At 32.5% G+C, this 14,127-nt stretch overlaps 1 pseudogene; it reads left to right on the forward strand.

Moving 5' to 3' along the window:
- Positions 1 to 278: 278 nt before the first annotated feature.
- LOC111898440 (aspartic proteinase 36-like) lies at positions 279 to 1,629 on the forward strand (annotated as a pseudogene).
- The last annotated feature ends 12,498 nt before the right edge of the window (positions 1,630 to 14,127 follow it).

The following is a 14,127-nucleotide window of genomic DNA, read 5'->3' on the forward strand; positions in this document are numbered from 1 at the left end:
TTAAAAATAAGGGAGATTTTTGTATATACCATTACTAAACATCTAAATATCGTATTTGACCAGCTTAAACTTTAAATATCATATTTTCCCTTCTTTATCTTTTATAATATTAAATTCACCCAAATTTATTTTTAAATAGATTTTATTATTTAATAATCTTTTTTATAATCTTAAATCATTAACAGTAAAAAAGACAACTAAATGGACGATAATACTCTTCTTAATCATCCACATAGGGTTTTATTGCTTTGGTTGTTTCCTCAAGCCGTCCTCTCACAATGACGTTCACCTCTTGCCATCTACCTTCTTGCATTTTGCCACTTTCTTCTTGCAATCGGTAATAAGCATCGGGTAATTTCCCTTTCTTTATATCCCCCTCTTTTTGCCAACATAATCAACACTTACATGACAAGAATCTTGAAATGGTGAAACGCATGTATTAATTTCACAATTTCCTTTTAATATATGCCCTTTGTTTAGACCACAACTCCAAATCACAAGCTTAATTTCAATTATGCACTTCTAATTCTCATTCTTTCATATATAAAGTGTTTTATGTATATTTAGCAATTGTGTATTCGAAATCATTTGGATTGACTATGCATTCTAACCTTTTCATTTTAGACACTTGAAGCTATAGCTTTTGAAAGCCCTGATAAGTAGAGATGGCCTCGTTTTCTTAGTGAGCTTGTCAAATATGGTGCACTTCTTTGTTCACGTTCTAATCAGGAAGCAAAGTAATCACAAATTTGAACTTTCTTTACTTTTAACTATATTCAATTTTTTATCAAGTGAAAAATATGGATACCACTGTTTAGGGTGGAGATATTTGATTACTTTAATTAATGTTTATTAGTTATTACACAACATCGATGTGGATTGGATCTTCACCGAAGAAATTTTATCTTATTGTGGACAAAGGGAGTATTATGACTTATGTTCCATGCTCTACTTGTGAAAAATGTGGCTGGAAATCGGCATGTCTTTCCTTTTTGTATCCCTACTAACATCGATGTGGATTGGATCTACACCGAATTTTTTTTATCATATTATGGAAAAAGGGAGTATTATGACTTATGTTCCATGCTCTACTTGTGAAAAATGTGGCTGGAAATCGGCATGTCTTTCCTTTTTGTATCCCTACTTAAAGTTCATCAGTAAATGGCATGCATGTATGCTTTCATATTAAAGTTCTGAAAGTTAATTATTGATGATGCATACCACTACCAGGACCTAAAGTTTGATCCAAAGTCATCCATCCCTTATAAATTTCTAAAGTGCAACAAGAACTACACATGTCACAAGGAAAACAAGCAATGTGTGTATGAAAATGTATATGTTGAGTTCAGTTCTTGCAGTAGTGTTCTTGGTGGAGACATTATATCTTTTGGAAATCAAAGTGAACTTTCAGCTCAACCTGCTATTTTCAGTTGTGAAAATGCATAAACTGGTGATCTCTACAATCAACATGCTGATGGGATAATAGGTTTAGGTCGTGGTTGTCCGAGTCTAGTTGACTAACTTGTTGATCGAGGTGTGATCAGTGATTCCTTCTCTTTGTGTTATAGTGGAATGGATATTGTTGGTTGTCTCACGGTTCATGGTGGCGTTTCACGCCCTCAAGAATGATCTATTCATACTTAAACCTAGCACGTAGATCAATGGTTGTTGTATCTTGTTTTTGCTTGATCTTATCTGGAAAGGAAGGAGTTCGTACATCATTAACATGATGAAACAACCAGATTGTGACACTTAGTTTCAGAATGTTTCTAATTTCGAGATAGCAAGCCCTAAATTGTTCAAATAAATGTATTGGGCTTGAGGGTGATAGATTTAGACCCTATAAGATTTTGATAATGATGGTTAAGCGATTAAAGACCTCAAATTGTGCTTTGAAGAAAAATGGTAAAATGGGAAAAGTAATATTCCGGGCTTCCTGCATGGATTATGGTTTTTGTTGGACATGTATTAAGTCAAAAGTAATTAGATATGGTTTTAGGGCTTGTTAATACCTTTCCATGTATATAAAGATCACATAAACCAGAGTTGAAACGAAGGGGTTATGATTGTTTGAAATTGGGTTGGAATTAGGTGAAAACTCATCGTCACGAGGTGAAAAGCAGTCTGTCACGATATGAGCGTTAGGTAAGAAGTCAAGTGTGTATTTGAGAACTTTTAGGGGATTTCTAAATTTGGGATATGTTGAAATTCTAGATTGAAATATTTTGAGTATTGTTATGCTTAGTTTAGTAGTGTTCCTGGTCAGGGACTTGGGGTAAGTATGACGAGTGGATGATCATCATCCATTATATATGTCTAGAGTTTAGTGTAACACCCATAAAATTCATGCCAAATTTAAACTTTAAAAATTGTTTCAAATTCATCAATTCATTAAAAAAGTGTTTTCAAAATGTATCATATCAGAGTTTTTCCCAGAACCATAAACTAAACAGGAGGAGCGGTACGACCGTGCCTTTGCCTTGCCACGATCCCCTGATGTACCTGAAACAACAAACTGAAACTGTAGCCTGAAAGCTTAGTTAGTTCCCCAAAATACCGATACACATACAGTCTGCATGACTATAACACCAATATCGTATCATAACATAACAAAACAGAACAACATGTAATGGGTCCATAACTTTACAGACTGGATTACCCCTAGGCCCACAGTGTGAGTCTGGATTGCCTTCCGACCCACAGCTCACATCTAGATTTCCATTGAGCCTACAGTACGAGTCTCCCTCAGCTCATATCTGGAATGTTCCACCTACTAGATTACCCCTGGGCCCACAGTGTGAGTCTGGATTGCCTTTCGGGCCCACATCTCACATCTGGATTGCCATCGAGCCCACAATACGAGTCTCCCTCAGCTCGTATCTAGAATGCTCCTAGGTTTGTTGGTTACCACACGGAGCAGCACCACCTCAACCCATCCCACATAACATATCAACATATAACATAACCACTGAGCATGCAGATAATCATATAACAACACAAGTAGTCCTACAGATCTACCTAACTAGCATAACCACTAGCATGCAATACTAACTCATACTCAACATCTAACACTGGTAGGATAACATATCCAATGGGCCGGCCTTGGTGCCTTAGACCCCTTAGTATAGTGAGGATAACTCACTTGACTAGTAGTGTCGCAGTGCTGAAACTCTAACCGTTGTCTCGCTGGAAATCCCAAATTGTTACACATAAAAATTAGTAGGTTATTACCCGACATCACTCCCTTGACTAAGTGTCCACATAACTCATAAAGTCTATTCTCTTTTGTAGGGCCAAGGCCCAACACCAAGTCCTTATCTTGAGGGTCCATACCCTAAAGTCCATTATTGGCCCAATTTACTAAATTTGGCTCAACCTCCTTATTGGGCCTAACCCCATTATCCACTATCATAACCTGGCCCAAAATATCCTATTTGTAGAGTCCAACAAAGGCCCAATTCCATTTAGCCCATAAATAGCCCAAAAACCCTAAGCCCATTTGACGAGAGCCAAACAGAGAGCATACGTTGGGCGTACCTCTCCGGTTACGTTGGGCGTAATCTGCTCTATGCTGACCGTCATCGGGATAGTTGACCCCGTACGCTGAGCGTACAGAAATTACGTTGGGCGTACATGGTATTTTACCAAAATCCTAATAAGTGCTTAATGGCTTAAGCACTTAAGCCCATATCCGAGATCCATCAACCAAATATTCCATGGAACCATAAAGTTCTGGACTTTATCACTTTGGACGTCCAGAAAGTCCTTAACTCATGGTCTTAACCCATTAAGACCTTCTCACTTCATGAATGGGACAAGTCTAGCTTTTGGGAACTGATTTTTATCACTTAGGACCTCTCTTAAGGTCTGAAAGGACAGCTTATTTCGTCTAAGACATCACATGCACCTTCTTGGGACTATTGGGACAATAAGACCTCTATAAGGTTAAATGTCTAAATCTATAATCAAGCAAGCACTAAGTTTCAATCTTTTTACCTTATGGAGCTTTAATGGCACAACACAACTTCAGATCTATAGCCTTGCTCTCCTCCTCTAGCTCCTTGGTACAATGTCTTCACCTCCAAGGTCCAAAATGCAGACTAACTCACACTTCTGCACACACACACACACTAGGGTTTGGGACATTTTTTGAGGTATGGAGGTTGAGGATAAACAAAGGAATGAGCCATAAAGGTGTTTATATAGACCTCAACCCTGATTATTAGGGTTTTCAACTGACATGAGTACGCCCGGTGTACATGAGTGTACGCCCATCGTACTACGACGCACCTAGTACGCTCAGTGTACCCTTATGTACGCTCAGCGTACTCCTTCCCGACTCAAAGTTGCAACTTTAGTCCTTAAACTTCTCGTGACCCAACTCGACCAACTCCAAGGACTACAAATGAAAACTAATATGAAGAAGAGGGATTCAAAATATACCTGTAAAGTTTGGGATGTTACATTTAGACTGTTGGGTTCCCAGTTTTTTGAAGTACATTAATGGAGGTGGCTAGTAGTTCTAGTCTTGGGAGTTCCCGTTTTAAGTGGTTTTCGGTATGAGTTGTGTCATAGAGTTTGGAAAGAGAGGTAGTTGTTGCAGTCTAGTGTTGCAACTAATCAGGTTGATTATTGGCATCAGTTGGGTTCCGTATGGTCTCTTGATTTTGATATGGATGCGTTGATTGAATGGAGTAGTTGGTGGGAGCATATGAACGGTGTTAGTACAGTTTCCATTAAATTCTAACCGAGTCAGATTTCGAGGACGAAATCTAGTTTAAGTGGGGGAGAAATGTAACACCTAGTTTCAGAATGTTTCTAATTTAAGGATATCGAGCTGTAAATGGATCAAGTAAAGGTCTTGGTCTTCTAGGGAATATATTTTAGACTCTATCGGATGTTAATAATGTTGGTGAAGTGATTAAAGCCCTCAAATTGTGCTTTCAAGAAAAAGGGTAAAATGAGAAAAGTAATATTCTTGGCTTCTTGCAAGGATTATGAATAGTGTAGTTGGAGGGAGTATATGAACGGTATTAGTACAGTTTCCATAAAATTCTAGCCGAGACAGATTTCGAGGATGAAATCTAGTTTAAGTGGGGGAGAAATGTAACACCTAGTTTCAGAATGTTTCTAATTTCAGAATAACGAGCCGTAAATGGATCAAGTAAAGCTCTTGGTCTTCTAAGGAATAGATTTTAGACTCTATTGTATGTTAAAAATGTTGGTGAAGTGATTAAAGCCCTCGAATTGTGCTTTCACCAAAAGGGTAAAATGTGAAAAGTAATATTCCTGGCTTCTTGCAAGGATTATGATTTTAGTTTGATATGTATTAAGTCAAAAGTAATTAGATGGGGCTCTAGGGCTCGTCAATACCTTTTGGCGCATATAAACATCGCCACAAATGGAGTTGAACAACGAAGTTATAAATGTTTGAAGTTGGAATGGAATTAAGTGAAAACCTATCGTCACGAGGTGAGGAGCATATCTTCACGACATGAGGAGTCTGTCATGAGGTGAGCGCTGGATATCCCAAGTTCGTGAATTTTTAGGGTTTTTCTATGTTTTTAAAGGGCATTTCTATGTTTTTAGGGTATTTTCTTATCCTCCATCATATCTAAAGCCTGTTGAGAGAAACCATAGCCTCCCTTTCACCACTCTGAGCCTCCCTCTCCTATCTTATCTATTTTTGGAGGTTTTTATAGTTTTCTAGTAATTCTTTCATGCAAGATTAATCATTAAAACTTGGCATCGGAAGATCTCAACATTCATCTACCTTCTAGACCTTTGTAAGTAATAAAGTTCTAAGCTTTTTTGCATTTCCTCTTTAGATCTATGTGTATTTGGTGTTTTGGTCCATTTTGAAGAGTTTTGAGAAAGAAAGAAAGAGAGATAGAGAGAGAGACAGAGAGAGATTTGGGGATAAAATTTGCAACTTTATTACACTCTAAGTCCCCAAGAACATTGTATGTTTCAGATATGGACTTACAAGTAGTATTGATGTCATGAATGGGATTTTGACCCATTTCTTACCATCTTTGACCTAGTTTCGGGAAGGACATGTAGTGGAAATGCATGACCATAAAGCAAGGATTTTTATGTTGCATTTGGGTGTCTGAAAGCCTTCTGGAAAGTATGGATGAGTGGCCTTAGCGATTAAGAGCATAATACACTAAGAATGCTAGAGCACTTCTCATGACGTGAAGGATTGGCCTTCACGATGTGAGAAAAGGCAGTCTCCGCGATTGTTTTGTAAGAGGTGCTGCGACTGTTTTGGCTTTTGGCTTTGACTTTGACCGTTGAATTTTTGACCAAGTTTGACTCTAGGTCAATTTGAGCATTTTGAGCTGTAGTTTAAGGATTGGTCCCTGATTGTTGATTAGGTGACCTGTAGTACCAGTTTTTGGATTTACGAGAGCTGTGTTGTTATCTGCTCGACTGTGAGGTGGGTTTTCTCACTATAATTTATATTGTAGTATGTGTCCTTGTGAGTAGGATGTTGTTATATTATAGTGTTATGTTAGACTGGTAGATATGTTATGATTATATGTGCTTTCTTGTTATTCTTTGGAGAAAACTACAATAAAGTCCCTACATATTGACCTCATAATCGATTTATTCATTATATATTTTTTTATTCAATTAAGTCCCAAATACCGGTAATCGTATTCAATTTAACCCTTTGACCCAGTCAACAGGTCATCCAACTTTCAAAAATTACGTTTTTGGCCCAGATTTCAAAATTTATTACAAATTTGGTCCAAAATTTACACTTTTGGCCCAAATTTTAATTTTTTTTTTTACAAATTTGGTCCAAATTTTACCCTTTTTGCCCAAATTTTAGAATTTTATTATGATCTCATCTTAACTTTAATTTTTTTTTACAACTTTTTTTCTCAAAAAATTGTTTCTAATATGTTTTTTCTCTACTAACTCATATTTATACAAAAAAAAACATATTTTCACATAAAAATTTTATTTTTTCTATATAAAAACTTTTTTTTATAATTTTTTGTATATGAAATATCTACTTATAAAAATAGGTTTGGATTATTTGTGTGATTTCTCTTAAAAAATAAATTAAGAAATTAAAAGTAACCCTGAATTATACCATCAAATTATAGTTTGTCAAAAACTAGTTACTCTCATTTTAATATTATTTATTTGTTCTTTAATCGTATTTATAGGACAAATAATATCAGTTCTTAATTGTAGTTCGTAGAAAAAAACCATTGACATCATGTTTTTGAGTAGGTTGTGATACCTTTCTTGTGAAGCTCAACTCAATCATGTTTCAGGTGTTTGAGTAATTTTTTTAACCAAACTCATGTGTAAATTCTTTAGAAATAAAGTTTAAGTATTCTATTGTGTTATTGATAGTTATAATATTTTATATATTTATGTTGCTATTGTATTTTTGGTCATTTCTCACTCCCCTAAAAACATGTTTATCGATAATAAATTGCCACCAATATTCCATATAACAGACATTAAAAAATAAAAGAGATACAAGATTATAAATAATCCAAGTAAGAAGAGGTTGATTAGCAATAAAAAAATCACAACCTAGATTGGACACGTGCCATGAATCGATATGTTTTATTTAGATAATATATTTATTAAAAAATTATAAAAAAATATATCAAAGTTATGATTTTAACATTTTTCTTAAAAACAATCTGATGAATAAAATATAATATTATTATATTATATATACTTTAAACTTTCATTTATAATGTAACTAGTTTAAACTTTCATATAAATGTGATTAAATAACAAATAATCCAAACTTGTTTTTATAATTTATGGTTACTTTTAATTTTTTAATTGATTTTTTAAGAGATATCACACAAATAATCCCAACCTATTTTTATAACTAGATATTTTATATACAAAAAACTTTTTAAAAAATCTTTTATATAAAAAAAATAAGATTTTTATGTGAAAATATGGTTTTTTTTTTATAAATATTAGTTTATAAAGATAAAACATACTAGAAACAATTTTTTGTGAAAAAAAGTTGTAAAAAAAGCTAAAGTTAGGATGAATTCATAATAAGATTCTAAAATTTGGGCAAAAAAGGTAAATTTTGGACCAAATTTGTAAAAAAAAATTAAAATCTGGGCCAAAAGTGTAGATTTTGGACCAAATTTGTAATAAAATTTGAAATCTGGACCAAAAATGTAATTTTTGGAAGTTGGATGACCTGTTGACCGGGTCAAAGGGTTAAATTGAATACTATTACCGGTATTTGGGACTTAATTGAATAAAAAAATATATATAAGGACTAAATCGATTATAAAGCCAATATGTAGGGACTTTATTGCAGTTTTCCCTATTCTCTGTGCATATGTTGACATAGTATGGTTGGATTGAGGTGATACTTCTTTGTGCTATAAGCCAACAAAATCAAGGAGCAATCTAGTTATAAGTTGAGGGCCCGGGAAGGGCAATCTAGTATTATGTTGTGGGCTCGAGAGCAAGTCGGTGATAAGGTGAGGGCCCGGAAGAGGGCAATCTAGACTTATAATGTGAGCTCGGAGGAAATCCAGTCTTATGTTATGGACCCGGTGTGCATGCATTGTATATGTATTTTTGTTTGGGGTATTTTGGGGGATCCCACTAAGTTTTGACTTACAATTATGGATTTAAATGTTTTTAGGTACATCAGATGATTGAGGCAAGATGAATGTGTTATCATACACATCCTCCTGCTGATTTATTTTTCTGAGTGATGTTTTTGATACAATGATTTTATGGGTTGTCTTAGAAATAATGTTTGATTATTATTTGGATTTTATGAAAATATCTTTTTTTAAAATGAAAAAAGTTATCACGATTTTTGGGACGTTAAAGAGATTAATCTCAACAGGACCTCTTGAGAATTCATTATTTGTACAATATACTTTCATTGTTTCATTAACTTTGTATTATGATAAATGGAAGAGATTCCTCATTTTCACTCTTTATTGTGAATTATGTTTAATTCTCAAGAATTCGTATTGCATAATAGTTCATTAGTTGCAAATACTATCTTATCATGAATTGAATAATCAGTTAACAAATAAAAAACATAAAATTACCTGATGATTATTCAATTGCAGTAAAAAATTGGCAGAAGGCACGAAAAAAGAAGACGCAGAAAGGGTTATGTGATTTAATCGATCATGTTGAGAAATCTCCAGGTAATCGATTCCAGTGATTTAGAGGATAAGGGTATTATGACCCATTTGGTTATTTTTTATTTTTTATTTTTTGATGATTTTAATATATAAAAAATGATAATTAAATAATAAAAACTATTTAAAAAATTGATATGGGCAAATCCCCATTATCTGTTGCATAAATTTGTTAGCTAATGTGAGATAAATATAAGAAAAAAATTTAAATATAAATTTTTGTCTTTTATAAGTTTTTTGATTATAATAAATGGTTTTAAAATGAATAATAATAATAATAATAATAATAATAATAATAATAATAATAATAATATTTTGCAACAACATTAAATTATAAATTATATTATACTACCATATAAACATTGATATTTTAAATAATTAGCCAAAATTTAAAAGAATAATCAAATAAGTAAATTCAAAATCACTTAATCATAATAAGAATTAAAATTAACACTAAATGAACAATATATTTAATTTTTTACGAATAAATTACATATAGATGTCATTAAATGATATGGTATACGGATGTTTATTTTATTATATTGTTCAAATCAAATAGTCATAAGTTACAACTTTATCTATCAAGAAAATGTAATATATATTATTTCATATTTAATGTAAATAAAAAAATCATTTTCAACAAAAAAAAAAAACTCTTGTGTCAAATTTAATAATATAATTTTAATATGTGTAACACACAGACATATGCCTAGTTATTAATACAAGCATGGATGGACTCCAGGATTGTGCTTAAGGAATTATGGGCCGGAAACCTCATTAGATGACATTATTAATAGATGATTAACTGTTCATTATGGTTACATGAACACAACAATTTCGTCATAGAGAGGCTAGCAGCTAGGGTTTTCTAAAGAGAGAAGAGCTGTGGAGATCATCTTTGTGTCTTTGTTTGCTACCAGCGTCCGGGTAAGTAAATAAATCGACGAACCTTATTCGACTGTTAATTTTTTATGATGTTGTTCGTCCCGGTAAAATGATGTTTAGAGTTGTAATGGACCAATGGTCATGTGATCTGGGATATCTAACATCTTCTCGTTGAAGGACCTAATTAGCAGCAAAGTGAGCTGATGATATTGTAATCACTAAACAGAACCCAATGTGATTTTCTTGCACTCTCCATTGGAGGCTTGCTGCTACACAAGATTGAAATAGAGAGAGATATGAAGCTTAGCTGTGTGGAGTTGGCGTCCTTTAGACGCATGCTCCATATTCCAGACGTGAGACTATAGCATGAATAATAGAGCTAGTTGTAATTTTGTCCTTTTAGTTTCAAAGGGTATATAGTAAAACACGCTTTCATTGTTTACAGTTGTCGACGTGGCCTTTCCCATGTCCATACAAAAGGAATGACTTTAGAAAATCTAATTAGTGTTTGTACGAATAAAATATTACATCTGATGTCTAAAATCTAAAAGTATGGCTTTTAAAGACAAAATTCCAAGAATGGTCCTTATGGAATGTAAAAATTAGCAACTTTGGTCTAAAATGAGTTTGGCTCGTAAGGATGATCCAATAGTTTCGTTTTGTTGCGAGTTTAGTCCAAAAATTTTAAAACTTTTTATAATGACAGATTTGCCCTTTGTATTTTCCCTTTTTCAATTTTTTTATTGCAGAAATAAAAAAAGAAAATTTCTCTCTTTCTCTCTCTCTCTCTCTCTCTCTCTCTCACACATACACACACACCAAAATACACCAAGTAATTCCATCTCGTCTTCCTGTAAATTCGTGAACAAACCATCGAAGCTTAATACGAACGAGAAGTGAACTCAGGTGAAGTTTTAATCGTCGATAAAGGCGGCATCCGATCCCTCTGTTTAATGCCACACCCGGAACTCAAATCATGTATCTTCGAACACATCTATTTCTCTCTACCCAACTCCGTTGTGTTCGAAAATTCTGTCTATGAATCCCGCCGTCAATTTGGGGAAATCGTGGCCACAGAGTCGTTGGTCGACTATGACGTGGTGATTACAGTCCCATATTTCAGCGTGGTGGCGGCGATAGTCGGACATTCAGTGAACCCTCTCAAAGGATTCGTGATTTTGGGGTGAAATTGAAGCTTTCACCAGTAAGAGCGGTTTTGGAGGGAAAACCGATGGTGGTGGTGGACGATTCCATTGTTAGGGGCCAACATCATCAAAAATAGTATGATTATTAAAAGAAGTAGGTGCAATTCTACTTCCCCAAAGTTTCTTAAACTAAAATGGATTTCTTACTTCACCTCCTTAGATTTTTGATTTTTAATTTGGGTGTTATAGGGCTGGCTAGTGTCAGTTTTTTTCTTGAAACGATTTGAATTGCAACTGCCTGCTATATGTTTCTTGTATTGATTTGGGGGTGGTTGTATGCGATTCATTGAAAGGCAGATCGACGGGAGCTCCGGTGAGGCAGGGAAATCGCGATGAGGTGCAAGGGGGTCCGTCGAGACCGACAACCCTCTGTGGGTTTACTCTTCGTGGTCTCCTTGGCTGTTCTTCTTCTGGCCTTTTGTTCTAAAAACAATGTTGAGTCAAGACTTGTTCAATCAAATTCCAAAGAGAGATATTGTTCCAAATGTTAAGTCTTACAAGATTAAGATGTATAGACTATGTAGAAAGAGTTCGATGTGGGATGTTTTTGGAAAACATCGTGAACAGAACAGGGATAGAGAAAAATGATAAACATGTGGTGATGGGCTTTTGTTTGATTCTATATCTGCAAGTCTGAAGCAAGAAGAAAACTCTCGATTTGTAGGTTTGAATCAAGAAGAAAATTGATGTTGTTTGATTTGGAGGTGTGAAAGTGATAGAGACATAGATGGTTTTCAAGAAGAAATCACTTTCTATTTGCAGGTGCAGGTGATGGAAATGGGTTCGACTGCTGAGAGATGAGAGAGACAGAGATAGAAAAAGAGTGAGAGATTTTATTTTTGTTTTATTTTTTTACTGTTTTTGAATTGTTGTAATAAAAGAAAAATAGAAAATAAAATAATAAGGGGCAAATCCATCATTATAAAAAAGTTCATAGGAAATTGGACTAAACTCGCAACAAAACAAAACTATTGGACCATCTTTGCAAACGAAACCCATTTTAGACCAAAATTGCTAGTTTTGACATACCACAGAGACCATTCTTGCAATTTTGTCGCTTTTAAATTTAACATGATTAAAGGTTAATGGGTTGTCAAGTTCATGCCGCTACGTGGGTAGTTTTGATATCATATATTTATATTATGAGGTTTTATTAATAGAGATAAAATGAAAATAATTATCTAGGTATTATTACAATTATCAGTCCCATGTTATTAAGGTTTTTTTGGTGTTAATAATATTCATAATTTGATTGGATTCATAACAATAATAATATAGTATGGACTGAAAAACCACGTTATGTAATTGTTCCTATTTTTTACACTATTGTTTTTCCGTTAAACATTATATTAGTTTTAGTATTCGTGTTTTTAGAATATTCCAATGTAATATGTGTTAACAATATTATTTTAGAATATTAGAATATTACATATATTATATTTTTATGAAAAATAGAATATTAAAGTATTTCACTAGAAAAAAATGGTATTACAGTTTCACAAAAATTGATCCGTCTCAAATGAAATGTTAGAGTTCTTTGTAATAATACATAAAATTTTAGTGAGTTTGTAAAAGAAAATTTTCAAAAATATTTTTGTTAAGGATACGAATGTTTTGTTTAAATCATTATAACTTTACAAAAAAAATATAAGACATAAAAGTGTTAATTCTCCGAATGAGAAATCTTTTTAAAGGTTACTATATATCATACTAGCTTATAACCTGTGTAAAACATGTTTGATAACCAAGATAATAATTGTAACAAAATAAGTAGAATATGAAACATAGAGTGTTGATAACCAAGATAATAATTGTAACAAAATAAGTAGAATATGAAACATAGAGTGTTGTGGGATCGGTGGTTATTCCTCCCTTATATGATCTCAAATTCTTTGTGAGTGTTTTCTAGCATCTTGCTAGTGTCTTTATTTATCCTTGTTGTTCCAAAAAAAGTTGAATATAATATTATTTACAATTGATTATTTCATGTAACATATTCAAACATTTTATATTTCAAAATTTGCCATTAATAATGTTAATTTTAAAAGATTTAGAAGAAGATTTAAATTTAAAATTAAAATCATAGAAAAAAATGTCATTTTTAGAAAGTAGGAGAAAAGAAATTGACAATAATATTTTTTTTTTGACAAGTGATAAGTTTATGACTCTTTTATTAGAAAATAAAGATAGAGATTTCAAAATTGCTATTAATAATGTAAATTTTAAGGGACTTAGAAAAAGATTTAAATGTAAATGTAAAATTATAGGAAAAACATATGTTAATGTTATAGAGTATAAGAAAAAAAAATTATAAATTATAAATAAATGACAAATGTCAAAATTATGATCTTTTACTAGAAGAGATAGATATTATGAAATTTTTGAAAAATAATTTTATAAAAGAAGGTTGTTTAGATACCTAACTTTATTTTAAAATGTTACAAGTTTAAAAAAAATTATGTTGAACATAATTTGAACCAAAATATGATGATTCGAAATATTTATGATTCAAAAAATATAATGATTCAAATGTTGTAGTGAACAAAAAATTTATTTAATTCAATATATTATGACCCAAAATCATATGATTTAAAAAATGATATAACACAAATTACTATTATTCAAAATGATATGATCTAAAATTTTATGATCCGAATTCTCATGATCTAAAATAATATGATTCAAAATTTTATGACCGAGAAATGTATGATTCATGCTATCATTATGATTCAAAAAAATTTATAATCGTTAAACATCAAAACTCCAACCGAGATTTAATTCAAAAAAATAAAAAGGTGAAAATAAATCAAAAAAGTAAAACAAAAAAAAAACAAGAAACTTCAAATGCGTATTAAAAACAT

The sequence above is a fragment of the Lactuca sativa genome, chromosome 7 (assembly GCF_002870075.4).
Source record: "Lactuca sativa cultivar Salinas chromosome 7, Lsat_Salinas_v11, whole genome shotgun sequence".
NCBI classification, from domain to species: Eukaryota; Viridiplantae; Streptophyta; class Magnoliopsida; order Asterales; family Asteraceae; genus Lactuca; species Lactuca sativa.